The sequence below is a fragment of the Thermobia domestica genome, chromosome 3 (genome assembly GCF_964235325.1).
Source record: "Thermobia domestica chromosome 3, izTheDome1.hap1.1, whole genome shotgun sequence".
NCBI classification, from domain to species: Eukaryota; Metazoa; Arthropoda; class Insecta; order Zygentoma; family Lepismatidae; genus Thermobia; species Thermobia domestica.
This window is the reverse complement of record NC_137456.1, coordinates 323,040,309-323,054,889: the sequence shown is the minus strand read 5'-3', so window position 1 is coordinate 323,054,889 and position 14,581 is coordinate 323,040,309. Positions and strand designations below refer to the sequence as shown.

Here is a 14,581-nt window from a genome sequence, read left to right as displayed (position 1 = left end):
GATACATTTGCAGTGAGCACAACGGAATACTGCCAATTTGTCACACATGGTAGAATGATCGCCTGTGAATGTCTCAAAACAGTACTCTAGAGGTGTTGGAACCTTTGGTGGTCTTTCTATCACATACCCACACCTGTAGAAAGCAAACATAATCAAAGGCTTGATCTGCTGTGTGTGCTGTCTGCAGTACTATCACCGCCTATATGATATATCCAGTGTCCCACCTAACTCTGCGACTGAAATAGTTTCAAAGCGAAAATAATGTGACACATCCAGTTGTGCAGGAATGTACTCATGTCAGCGGGCGAGAAACTTCTGTGAGACGTAATTGCCCCCAAGTGCCCCATCATAGGGTCCCAGGGGCCAACTTCAAAATTACAAATAGCACCATCGGTCGAGTTATATTTCTTTCGATAAATCATGGAATATGCAACAACGCATATAAGAAATATTTACTATATGGGATTTCAAAATGGCCGTCAAAAATATCTGCTCGGTGACAAGAAAAACGTGCATTTTGGCGGCCATTTTGAAACCCGTGCTTCATATGGCAAATGTTTCTTATAGGCAGTGTTGTATCTATCCAGAGAAATATCATCCGCCCCCTGTTCCCATTTGAAATGTTGGGGTTGACCCCTCGAGCCTTATGATGGGGACCCTGGGGACTTGCTTCTAACAAAGTTTTCTTGGCCCTCGACATGAGTACATTCCTGTGCAATTGGATTTGTAACATCTCTTTTCGCTTCGCAGCAATTTGAGATCACAATGTTCGATGCCATGTTAAGACACAACATATATTTGTGGCGGCCATTTTGAAAAACATGCTTCATATAGCAAATGTTTCCTATATGTGTTGTTGCACATTCCATGAGCTATCGAGAGAGGTACCACTTGGTCCCTGTTGCCATTTGAAAGTTTGAAGTTGGCTTCTGGGGCCCTATGATGGGGATCCTGGAGGCACTTGCTACCCACAGACTTTTATCACCCCCTGACATTGGTACATACCTGCACAATTGGATCCGTCACATTTTTGTTCGTTTCTCAAATCTTTCAGGTCACAAAGTTTGGTTGGACACCCTGTATATTCCCACATACGACCAAACCATGACACAATGTGTACCTCTATTATAGGTTGTTGGCTCAACCCAACCATTTCATGTTCCCCGACTCTAGCATTGATGCATTCCGAGTGATGCCTCTTGCCGGAATTTTCTTTTTGTGAAGCAAGTGGCCTAACTATATTAGAATTGTCTAGATTTTCATGGCCAGTGCTGCCAACTTTGGAACTCGTTTTTCTTTTCGACTCTAGGTACGTCGGTTTAATGCATAGTTGGTGCTTTCTTGTTTTGTTCATTCTAATATGCACAGCTCGTGATCAAATGTGGCGCATTATGGCCAACTCCGTCTTTTCCGTATTTTTCGTACTTCTGTTTCTTCTATTTTCTTTTGTTAGATTGTACCACTGATTATACACGTCATATCTTATGTTCTACATGACACTGAATATTGCACTCACTACATATAATGCTCTTTGCAAAACATGTACTTTTTATTGCAGTTGGCAACACTGTTAACCCTACTGGTGGCCTCCATTTGTTCCCTATACGCTGCTGAAGTCGTCTGCTGGGAATTTTACTGGGCGCAGCCATATTGGTTACAAACAAACCGTTGCTAGGGTGGTTGTTAAGGCAGTTTCAATGGCGTCGTATTGAAACTGCTGAGTATTGTGAAATATTCTGAATATAGTGTTGATGAACAACATAAATGCGTATGCTGAAATGCCTGATTTAACGAATAGCAGTGAATATATTTACTTTATGTGTATATGAAGCCTATATTTTATTATATGAAACAAAATTACTCTACATTTTATTTACTGCAGTCGCCAATAACTTGCTGGACAACAAGCGAATGATAATTCTAAGTATGTACATGAGCGTCCCTTAATAATAATTTTGGATTGAGTTTCATTAAAATTACTGAAAATTGAATGCTATATACTTTTGTCATATTGTTTGTTTAGCTTCAGTGAAAATGTTTAATATGGAAGAAAGTTGGTTTTTAAATAAATGGGGATCAGATATTCGGAGCGAAAGAATACAGCGCTAGAATAACCAATGTATTTTATAATATACAATTACGAATACTTGATCTCAGAAACTTAACATCTCTTCGTGGAAATAGTTTCCTAATTTATTCTTCATTCTTTTGTTAGCAGGTGTTCATTCCTTGCTTGGCTCCGGTAAAGTTAAAATGCGTTATCAGAAATAATTATTTAATAGATATAATAGTATTTTTATATAATGTCCTAATGTTATCTGAATTATTATTTTCTTTGCGTCTGCCACGAACGGCGTATAGATTTGTAACATGCCGGCATTTACGATAATTCGAGCTCGCTTGAAGCTCGAGCACCCGTAAGAATACACCTGTAGGGAGCATGTAGATCAGTGAAGTTTGATATGTGTGCAAAGAAAGGAAGGCAGGTACGAAAATCATACACCAACCTAAAGTAGCAATAATCACAAGTGGATTTGACAAGGTTCTAGAACACAGGTCCCCGTTCCCATTTGTCTGTAATAAAGACAGAAAACAACGTGCCCTTCGGGGATCTAACCCGCCTTCACTCGCTAACGCTAGCTCGGCAATACTATTTAAATTAAATATTAAACTTTGGTACAGAAAGGAACCAACCTAACTATTGACCTATATGGGGAGCCTGTGTTCTAGAACCTTACGATGGATTTGCATTTGAATTTCTTAGTAACCATCACCCTTTTGAAACACTGCTTTTATGTTATCCCTCTACGTAAATAATTTTTTCCACATAACTATTTCCGTAGATAAGCGGATATTTAGACGTAAATTTTCAAAAAATGATCCTGTATTGTTCATGCGCACTTAACGTAGATCGATAGGATGGGACAATTATAGTTTAGGTCAAACGAAATGAGACAAATTAACAGGTCCGGTTTACACTTTACTATATTGCCTGTACTATACGCTTACCAACCAGTGTTTCTTTCATGTGTGTTCAGATATGTTTTGGGGTGGCACTTCTTCCCCCCCTCCCAGAGCTCTGAGAGTGTCCCCCGGAGGAGACCAAAATAATACGTCTATAATATAATAATAAACAGAATAGTACCACCAGGGACCCTCAGAATAGTAAGAGTGCCCCTCCGGAACATTTTTTTTTCTGAAAGAACGACTGTTACCAACATTCATATGCAGTAAGGTACAGTTAGGTTAGTTGTCCTTGATTAAATGCGGTTGTCTTACATATATGTGTAAACGACGATTTACCAGTTCTAAAATCATTCATTGCCTGCTAATGTCAATTGTATCAAGCGTTTCAATTTTTACACATAAGTTATATGTTTCCACAAGGGTAAAATTGTGATCGAACTTGCGCTGGTGAGGTTCGGAGAGAGTGGAGGCAGGCGAGTATCACACTCCATGCTAGGTAGGCATTGCTTGAAGACTATAGTGTCCCTAAACGTGTGCTTCAGTTATCAGTTTACTAAGAAAAGATATTACAGTGTTCTGAATATTAATATATATTAAATAGTTAGCGAAATTAGCCTAAAATGTCACAAACATACAAACAAAGAAAAAAAACAGTAAGGGTGCTTTTGGTAAAAATATGTGTATTTTAATTTCTTCCTGGCAAAATGTGCAGAGAGAAAAAGTGTCCCTCAAAGAGATTGTTCGCCCAATAAATGATTAATAGTTATATCGCTTGTTGTATAGCGTGGCTTTCTTATTGTTACTCTTTAATATATTAGTTAGTACAATATTTCTAATTTGACTTGATTTCTTAATCATTTTGTAGTCAATTACTCTTAAACTGTTATGGTTACATCCAAAAGCGGAACAAATCATTTTCAGAGGCGAGTACCATGTAAACTTCTTTATATAACCCGCTCAAAGCTGGTTTGTTTGTAACCAGCTAGCTAAACAGGAAGCGGAAGTGACGTTTTCTGCACCAGCGTATTGTCGCAAGTCTGTTTCTATACATCACTTGTCAGCATTGTATTTTGCCGTGCCCCGCTTTTTTTTTTTTTTTTTTTTGGAGGAATTTGCACTTTCTCCCTTGTCCAACCTTGCTGTTTCCCGAACTTCCACTCCTTATATTTGTTGAACCTTTTGCTATGGGCAGCTAATCTTTTTGGGAATACTCATCTCTGTTACAGCTCTTTCAATTGGCATAGGCCGTATCTTTCACTGCAACTATCATTTTCGGAAGGTTCCCTTGTCAGCACACGAAAGGTGATGGGTTTAAATCTTGGTTTCGTTATGTAAGACTCTACTAAAGAGAACGTTGCAATATACTTAAGAATATTAATTAGGAGCACTATATTTTGAGTTTGGTAGAACGAAAAGATATCTAGCGCCGCCACTGAACATGGCATATACGAACATGAATTTATTTTAATGCATAGATATTCGCTGGAACACGTCAATTAGTATTCTTTCGGATGTTTACTCTAAAACAAAGTGATCAAATAACTACTGATGAAGTTATTTACTAATTTTTCAACTTTCGTTTCTCCTCAATGCATTTTTTAAATTTGTTTTTAAGAAAATTATGTAGAGGAATATGTTTCGGAGGTAGTATCTATAACCAATAAAAGTCCTTGATATTGTTCTCTAGACAAATACCAGTGTCAATCCGATCTGCATTTTCGTGATAGGTCAATTAGGCTAAACGAAGAAAAAGAAAAATATCAGATGGATTGAAGTTACGACCTTTTACTTGATAATCGCGTTGCAATTGGAATGGAAATTGAAATAACTCCAAAAACGACAACTGTAGATTAAAAAGTAGTGAGTTAAAGAACATTTTACTTTTGAAAAACTTTTCGATATTTAATAAGATCTAAGATCTTACTATGCATTAGGATGCTTCAGTGATAGAGGACTAACTTCTAGAGCGAAAGATGGCCTGGTTCGATCTTCAACGTGTGAACTTAACCTGAATAACAGTACCCAGGGGCGGATCCGGGGGGGGGGGGGCAATCGGGGTGATCGCCCCTTCCCGAACATGAAGCTTTCTTATTGTATATATATAAATAAAACCCATCCCAAAGTTTGGAGCCCTTAAAAGTAGCAGTATGACAACCCACCGCCCCCCCAGAAGCCGGTCCTGGATCCGCCCCTGACATTACCTCAGTAGACTCTCCTTTTCACTATATCCAGAGGGGGCACGTTGGCTCAGTGGTTCGCTGGACTAGTGGCTAGCACGTGCGCCTTTGGTGTACTGGGTTCGATTCTCAGTGGGAGAGCCTTTGGAAGTTTAACTGCCCTCGATGTGTCTGTCTGTCTCCAGGTCCCTGTCGCTCAAGGTTACGGCAAATAACTTTAAAAAGAGTATAACCGAATATAAATTAGAGACGAGTTACTCAGATATGTTCGGTGAATAAGTTAACTTTAAAAAAAAGGTACAGCACCTACTGGTATGTGGGGTTTCTCGTTCAATTCCCAGCCAAGTAAGTTTGTGGTGGACAATATCTTGTCCGTGGGTTTTCTCGCGTACTCCCGTTTTCCTCCTACTTTCTCATTCCATCATCATTCACTTGCCTTAATCATCGTCTCCCTTAAGAGTCTTCATCCCGGCGAAATTAAAATACCGCTAATTTTACAGTAATTATGTGATATCTTCAAATAGATAAAAGATAATTGAAATGTGAAACAAGAGCGCCCTAGACAATATTATTTTGCGTGAGGTACCATTATCACAAGTCACCTAGTGACTTTTCATTTTCAGCCGTTTAGAAACGCGAAAATAAATGCTGGTTTTTCAAAATAGCTCGAAATCGAAAGCAGATAAGTGAGTCGTGATAACGGTTTCTCATGTAAAATAATATTGTCTAGGGCGCTCTTGTTTCACATTTAAATTATCTTTTATCTATTTGAAGATATCACATAATTACTGTAAAATTAGCGGTATTTTAATTTCGCCGGGATGAAGACTCTTAACCTAGCAGCCATAAACTGAAAATTTTCTTTTTTTTTTCCCGCTATATCAATTTAAGAAATTCTTTCATCACCGTTTGTCTGTTCTACTGTACAGACTATAAAAATAGATTGTTGAACTAAATATTTCACGTCATTTTGTTAATCTTTTTTTTTTTTTTTCACTTCGAAGCAGCGCTGAAAAAAAAAAGGCTTGGTTCCACGGGTTAGGCTAAGCAAGATTACAGAGACTTCAAATAACAGTCCATCAAGTAAGGTGTTTACTTTATACAAGGAGCTTGTTTTAATGAAGACAACATGAAGAGTGAGATAATGGATATTATAACAATTCACCAAGTTATACAACAATGCAGCAGTACACCACGGGAAGAAGTTTGGTTTATATAGTGTACATAATAACATGAATATTGAATTTCTTCTCACCGTCCGAAAAAAAAATTAATACGATGAATGAATATTTGGAAGTAGAAACTATTTAAATCTTTCCCCACTACAATTATGTGGCAAGGAGAACTGAAAGAAGCAGGAAAACGAAGAGAGAAAGACCCTAGATAATATAGGAGACAAGATACAAGACGAATTGAGGGAAAAGGGATGGAAAATAGAGGACAGATAGGATAGGAGAAAGGGGAAAAGTGTTAAAGACAAAAAACGCTGACTTCTAATAAACGTGGGAAAAAGTGGAAACAAAGAATAACAGTAAAATATTTACATCTTTTGATTTGTCCAGTATAAAGTTATTTTATTTTATTTTATTTTATTTTATTTCATTCATTGTATTCATATTCCACAAACATACCAGTATTTTGTATCCTTAGCATTATACTAACCTGTTAACTTCAACAGCATTGCGACTAGTCTATTAAGCAAGGATATGCTATTAAGGCCGGCTCTACCATATGCGTAACACGTGTATTTTCAAGGGGCGGCAAGTCCCGAAGGGCGGCAAAATCTGTCATAACTATATTATTTAAAATAAATATTTTTTTTTGTTGAAACCAGGCTTCATGATGACGTAGTTAAATTTACTATGTTGACCTTCTATTTGAATATAACATTCATAAATCATGTTTAGGTCGTATTAGTTTAAGGTCACATGGACAGTGCTAAAGCAAATGGTCAAACAAATCCCAGCATGAATTGCTTGATTGTTGTCAAATGTAAGAACTCAATTCTTGAATAGTAGTGAACACTTGTTCAATTTAATTAGTTTTCACAGTTTTGATATGAACACCAGTCTTGTCTTTGTCACAAACAAGTTCTTTATCATTGATGGAGGAAACAAACAAAAAAAAATATTAACAGATGTAAAAGGAAAATCAAGAAATCAAGATAAAAGAGCTAGTTGCACTGGAATTGTAAACTGATATACTGAGATTGAAACTCGATATTGAATTCTATAAAAAGGATTACCATCATTCCTCTGCAGGTGTGTTTGCTTTATCTTTCACTAACATAATAGATTATTATTTTTAAAAAGAGACACAATGAAATTGTATTTGTAGTGTTTAGGTCTTTCTGAGTGCGAGTCCACTTTCCCTTCTCTTCGCTTTTCATAATGGGGTAGCATACTTAAAATCGTGGCTTTTACGATGTGTTGTTTCTGGAGAAAGGAGGCTGCAAATGATGCCATTGTCCGGGGCGGCAAATTGCCTAGGGCCGGCTCTGTGTATATCGTAAAGCCAACGTATATAAACAAAATATTCTAATATCCTTTTCATCAATGTACTAATCACAATTAAATGATAATGAGATTTATTTTTTTCTTTAAAGAGAGAAATACTTGTTGTGATAAAAATTACATATCTATTGGTGACAGGTGGGATCTGTTACAAAGAGAATGATAATATATCTATAATTTGATAACCATCTATGATTAGTTTGTAAAACCTTCAAAACATCTGGTCTTTACTAAGTAAGTAGTATCCAACTGATCATTAAAATAAGAATTTTACAGAAAATTATCGAAGCACGTGGCTGTTTGAGGTCAGATAATGAGATTAACAGACATACAGTAAAATTGCACCATGAGTACTAGACGTGGGGCAGGGGACGGTGGCTCAGTGGTATAGCTTTTTATCTCTGGTGTGTGAGGTGTGTGGTTCGATCCCCGTCCAAGTAAGTTTGTGGTGGACAACAACGTGTTCGTGCGTATTCTCGGATACTCCCGTTTCCTCCGCCTTTATCATTCTACCAATTTGTCCATCACCATTCACTTGCCTATATCACCCGTCTCTCCTACTCTAAAGGGCATAATCGTGGGACGTTAAACTGAAAGATTTCATTTTACGTCATTTCATGGCTATGCATGTAGTTTAGGGCTCCTAATTATCCCGGTATGGACGGGATTAACCAGGAATTCTATGTCTTGAGACAGTTAAAATCCTGGAAATTGAATCTTCCGTCTCTTGAAAAATTAATAATCGTGTGCACTACATATGTTTAAACAAAAAAAATAAATAAATAAATAAATAAATAAAATGTAAATTTGCAGCTATTGCAATTGCTCGTCTCATGCAAAATACCGATTTACTAATCCAGTTCAGGGACGATTACTGATCTTCGTAGCAGCAGTGGGTGTCATTAAGAAAGACAATTGATTATCCTGTCTTTTTCTGTGAATGTACATGATTTTTTTAAAGTTCTTTGCATTGAGAAACTTTTAAAAACAGGAAATTCTATTTTTTTTTTAGCCGGACGAATTTTTTTAAAACATTTTTTTTATCGCAGTAGGTACGTCCCTGATCTTTTAAACTGAAGTATACCATAACTAAAAGTACTTTTTTTTTGATTATGGTAATGATGCTTTTTTGCGAAATTTAGATGATAATACACTCTTTTTTAAATAATTTTCTTTCTATTTTAACGTTTTAGTATAAATTTAATTAATTATTATTCCCTACAACTGTCGTATATATCCTATTATATTATGCAACCAAAAATCCTTTGGAGTTGGTATGTGCAACATAACATCCAGGAAACCTTCATGATTTAATTGTCTTGAGTTATCGTAGTTTCACTTTCAGTTGTGAAACTAGGATGGTCTTCAAGAACTGATTGAATGTAAAAATATCTTTAAAAAAGAAAGGAAATCGTTTATGAAAATTAAAACAATCATTTTATAAAATGCATAAGAAAAAGAGAAAATAATTATTTGGTGGGATTTGGGTGCTATTAATTATTCCAGATAAAAGGGGATTACATATCTTATATTAAAACATGTTGCAACCAGAAATTCAGCAAAGGTGTTTTGCATATAACCAAGAGGTTGACAACATCTTTGTAGCCGGCTTTCTCCCAAGGTTTAAAACTGTTTGTTGGTTGGTGTTCAGTTTCAGTTTCATCTTTATAAGCGGAGTGATTAGTCCACAACATCAACTAGGTTCGTAGCCAAGGAGGGGCTAAATTATTTTTTGCCCCGTCTAAAACAGAATTTTAAAATTGAAGTAAAATATAAGTATGAAATTTTTGCAATTTTGTTTATACCTAATTAAATTCAATGTAGCACATTTTACTCATTTTTGCGTAAAACGATAGCTATATTTATTGTTAGATGCACCAAACACCTCCAGTTGCCTTTAATCATTCTGAGAATTTTGAAGTCCAAGAACCTTATTATTGCATCATGACAAACATCAAAGGTGTGGGAAAAGATTCACCTCTAAACAGGGTCGCACCCAGAATTTTTTGTCGGGAGGGGTCAAAGGTTTTGGGGGGTGTTTACAATAATACAAGACACTAGACACTATTATCTTTATGCAGTATCAAACGGATGTTCATTTGCAGTCGAAAAAGCAACACTAAGCAATTTTTTAGTACTAACACCTATATTCTCACAAGAAAACGATGAAGTTAGATTGTTTTATCAGAAAAGAAATAGTACAGACGATGAGTAAGACGAAGTCTTTAGTTAATATCGTTAACTGCAAATAAGTTATAAATTAAACGTAAAGCAGGTTAGGGGTGTCCAGAGGTGTTTAGTACCCTCTGCAGTTACATTCAGTGCTCTGACACTTTTATTTTATTTTATTATTATTATTATTATTTTTTTTTTTTTTTTTGGTTTTAAATAGAAGAATGTGTGTTTAAAAATAAGTAGTTAAGAACGTACAGTAAAACACATCTACAGTTTCTACAGATCCCGTAGTGAATCACTTTTGTGGCGTTCTTTGATGTCTTTCCATGGTCCCCCTCAATATTACTTTCTGTCGTCTGTTAAGAAATCGAGCTGGCTAAGAACCTGACATCAACTTTTAGGTTTACAAAAAAAAAAAAAAAGTTCGTTTCTGTCGACCTTTTCGAAATTTACGCATGATGATTTACATTCACCCATATCTACCGTATCTGTTAGTATATGTCTAATCTTTGGACATTCCGTTAGACTCCAAAAACATTATAACAATCAAATCTAACAAGAGCAATATCATAACTTTAAAAATATTCGAGAAACGCAACCTCAAAATTAGAATTGAAACTTCAATCTTGGCGACGAAAGCCATATCATTTTTTCAATAGATAATATTAATATTGAAATTCTGTCACTAACCTGAAAGATATTAGTGCTTGTAGACCGCACTTGTTCTGGAACGACAATAACGTAACAGACTAAAGCACGTTTGAAGTCAAAAAAGGTTATCTTATCTTCATAAATATAGCAGTCGTATGTGGGCTTATCTTCCGCTGAGCAGACAACACGACTGGACGTTCAAATAGTCTCTTGGCAGTTGTATACAGTAGTTAAGAATTTAAATTAAGTTAAACATAAGAAGAAAATTGTTAACATGTTTAACTAGCATGTACGCAGTTAGGTTTTTCAAAAGAAATGTTATTCCTTATAATTGAATCACTTTATTTGATTTTCTAGAATATGAACCAATTTATACTAGAAATTTTAAATTTTATTATTAAAAAATATATAATAAATTGTGAATAAATTTTCGCTTATTAAACCCCGATTACTGCACTATACAATGTGTCACAAAGGTAAGTAACTATTTTGTAGGAAAACGTTGAAATAACATCGATTTGTGTATCATTTGATAGTATGTTACCTGCTATACTTCCGCAGAATATCCTATGATATATATAATAGAGTTAAGCCGGGTGACCGTGCTGTCCAACAGTGTTTCTTCAATACGTATATTCGATACAGAAGGGATGGTAAATCCCTTGGCCAGGCTATTAGATTTCCCCCGGAACTATTATAAATTAATTCGCGACTACCGGTCATTCTTGTGTAGACCATATCCTTTACAAATAGTACCCGAGTACAGTTTACTCACATTTTTATTTTCTTCCCCACTCTAGTCATAATTTTCCGGAATAAAGCCTGCTGATCAGAGTCGTGAGTTACACGTTCTGTTCGCCTGTTAGAGAAACATGAGAAAAAATGTGTAGAACCCGATTAGCTACGTGATGTTCATTTCGCTAACGGATTGATTGGGTTTTGATTTCAGGACACTCACCGGGTATATGGACCACTGATAAAGTTGCCAATTACTTAAATAATTTGTGTTTAGGTGGCCATCATTCATAATGATTTTTCTTACTGAAATTCACAATGATTCTTATAGATATTACCAATGGCGCACTAGTACACAGAATTCGTCAATTGGGTGTAAGCACTAGAGATGACAAAAGCCGGCTTTTTTGATTCGATGGTTTTTTGCACATAAAAAGCCGGCTTTTTTGAAAACAAAACGAGAATTTTGGAAATTTTGGCTTTTTTCATTTTCATGATTTTTCTATCTAAATAGCTTTCTTATAGTATATTCTATAGTTAGATAAGAATTCCATGACCTAAATAACATACGAGCTCGTATTTCGCTCTAAAATTCACCATCAAGATGGATGGGGCACATGTTTTACGAATTAAAGCTAACATGAAGAATGTAATATTTGAGGGCAATTTTAGAGGCTATTTAACTTTATTTTAACTTTTGAGTTATCGACATTTTTTTCTTCTTGGGATTATTTCAGTTTGTCGTCTGTGTTTCATTTCTAAGAGCTTAGTACTCTAGCTTCTAGCGCAAAAGTTAAACTTACGTTTTTCTATATATCCGTCAAAGCGTACGTTTTTCAATATATCCGTCTAACCGTACTTCCACATTCCTGTTATACTGTAGCTGTGCAACGATTTAGCAATAATTTTCCGGATACAACCTTGAATACTAATTTATACAAATAATCAGTAGCGGATTTAGAAACGTACTTTGGGGCGGGTTTCTCCGATTGTTTCGTTTTCTAAAATGTCCTAATTTTATTTGGGAGGAGCTTGAAGTTTATGAGTACAGGCAGTGGTACCCACCCCTTCTCATGTTCATGACGCACCCCCCTGAATTGTCTATCCGTAGGTGTTCTTCCATGAAAAAATCTTTTCGATTAATTTTTACACCCCCTCAAACATATTTATATAGATTTTTACCCCCCCAATATTTCAATGACGCACTTTGCGTCATAGCTCCCCTTTGTGGGCACCCCTGGTACAGGCATAACTAATACTGTATTTCGTTTCGTTTATATATTTAGAGATATCTTCCGGATACAACCTTGAAGATCATTTTATACTGAGAATCAGTGGCGGATTTAGAAAAGTATTTTGGGAGGGTTTTTTTTTCTTACTAATGTTTAGTTTTTCTAAACATTCGTGATTTTTATTTGACGGGAGCTTAAAGTTTATGAGTAAAGGCATAACTAATAGATATTTCGTTTGTTTTAGACATTCCATAATTTTGGAGAACAGGCTTCAGTCCGAAAGACCGTCCCCCTAACCTTCGCAAAACCGTCACAGCTGGTAATTAGTAATAATAACGATTTAAAAACAATAAGAAATGAAGTCGGCCAACTCACAGTACACGCACTATTTCTACTTCATAGATGGAATGAAGAAAAGTTTTGTCAGAATGGTCGAATGCTGAGTTGAATCCCGGACTTCCGGATAGAAGCGCAAAAGCTTCACTCAGTCATGTTTGTTGTGCAGTTGTATTTATCTTAAATATATTCCGTAGGCTTTTTTTTTTTGTGGTGGTGGGGTGGGGAGAGTTACATAATGATATGAAGGGTGTGAGCCAAGAACATGGTAACTAGCAAATTTTCAATTGCTGAGTTATGCAGCACCAGATAGACAGCAACGCATACCGCTTCGTTTAATCCTTCATGTATAGTCTTATGTGCAAAATCAGTTTTCCGACTTTCAAAATGGATTGTGCAACAGAAAATTTCTAATTTCTTAAAATAGTAAAATTGTGGGTTACCATATTCTTACCCTTCAACCCTTCATATGTTGAATCCCTCTTGTTAAAAATACAGAAAACTTGAGGAAAGAGTAAACCGTGATGGTGCTTATATAAAACTGTAGAATTTCAAGAATATACAAAACCAAAAGCTCTAGATATGCAGCCTTTAAGTGTATCATATAAATCTAAGTATTTTTCTTATGTTTTATTTTAATTTTATTTTGTTCCAAAAAGAGAAATAAACACACTCTGCACAAGACTGCACTTATTTAATGTAAAAACACATTTACACGTGACGTTTCGATCTTCTAGCCAAAATCGTCATCAGACGTACACTCTGATTACATCCTCATCAGAGGATACATCAGGATACATCAGACGTTCTCATCAGAGTGTACGTCTGATGAGGATCTTGGCTAGAAGATCGAAACGTCACGTGTAAATGTGTTTTTATATTAAATAAGTGCAGTCTTGTTCAGCAGTGTGTTTATTTTTCTGATTTTATTTGCAAGATGTATGAGTATGATTGTGTGTCAGCCCAAAAAGAGGGTATGGAATATTTTGAAGTAAAAATACTACATAGAATTTTGCTACTTATTTGAATATTTTTTAAAAGAAGTATTTACTTTTAGGGTTGGCTGGTTTACACCAGCTGTTTTTTACTTTTTTTTAAAAAAATAAAAAAAATGGTTTAAACCAAAAAATAAAATAAAAAGAACGAAAAATGCGAATCGTGTGAACTTTGTGGTGACGTTTCCACACATCAAACCATGTGCATTAGTTTTATTTCCTCTTCACCTTTTAATCAAGGTGTCCCATGTTCAATTCTCGGTCAAATCACAACCCTTCTTTCATGCGTAAACAAAGTAGCGGTTCGGATGTAACTTCAAGCCAAAGTCTTCTCCTTGATAACCTCGGTATTACGTAAGGATGTTAAGCCTGAACATACGAAACGAAACTAAATTGAATATTTCCGCATGCCTGAATGCCTGTTGTTTTATAAAGAAGCCAAGGTTGCTTAAATATGTTGATATAAATTGGCAAAATTTATGAATTGCCTACGTAGCTTCCAACATTAGCTTGGATTGTACTTTCAATGATATGTACGTACTAAATTTGTAATTTAATACCTCAGTTTTAGCGTACTGATTATGATACGTTGACCTTTAAATTTTACCTGCAAAGCAATAACAGGATTTTTCCGTTATTGTTTTACATTTGGAATAATGACGGGATTTTCCCGATGGCTAGGGCGGGAGTTTCTCAATTTAAGAAATTTACTGACCGGACTTCTTTAAGCTTATGTGACCTCTTCCAGCATAACCTCGTTGTTGCATAATAACACCAAGGCGAAACAAACTTAAAGCAAA

The 14,581-nt window shown here is 35.6% G+C and overlaps 2 protein-coding genes across 2 annotated transcripts in view; one reads left to right on the top strand and one right to left on the bottom strand.

The window, feature by feature from the left end:
- The window catches only part of LOC145681173 (uncharacterized), a 92,536-nt gene extending 81,962 nt beyond the window's left edge, over window positions 1–10,574 (bottom strand). Inside the window, exon 1 of the mRNA XM_081752643.1 lies at window positions 10,523–10,574. The gene's annotated coding sequence lies outside the window, so the exon portion shown is untranslated. The remainder of the gene's footprint in view (window positions 1–10,522) is intronic.
- LOC145681174 (uncharacterized) overlaps window positions 1–14,581 on the top strand; it is a 396,630-nt gene that overhangs the window by 219,491 nt on the left and 162,558 nt on the right. The gene's annotated exons all lie outside the window — the stretch shown is intronic.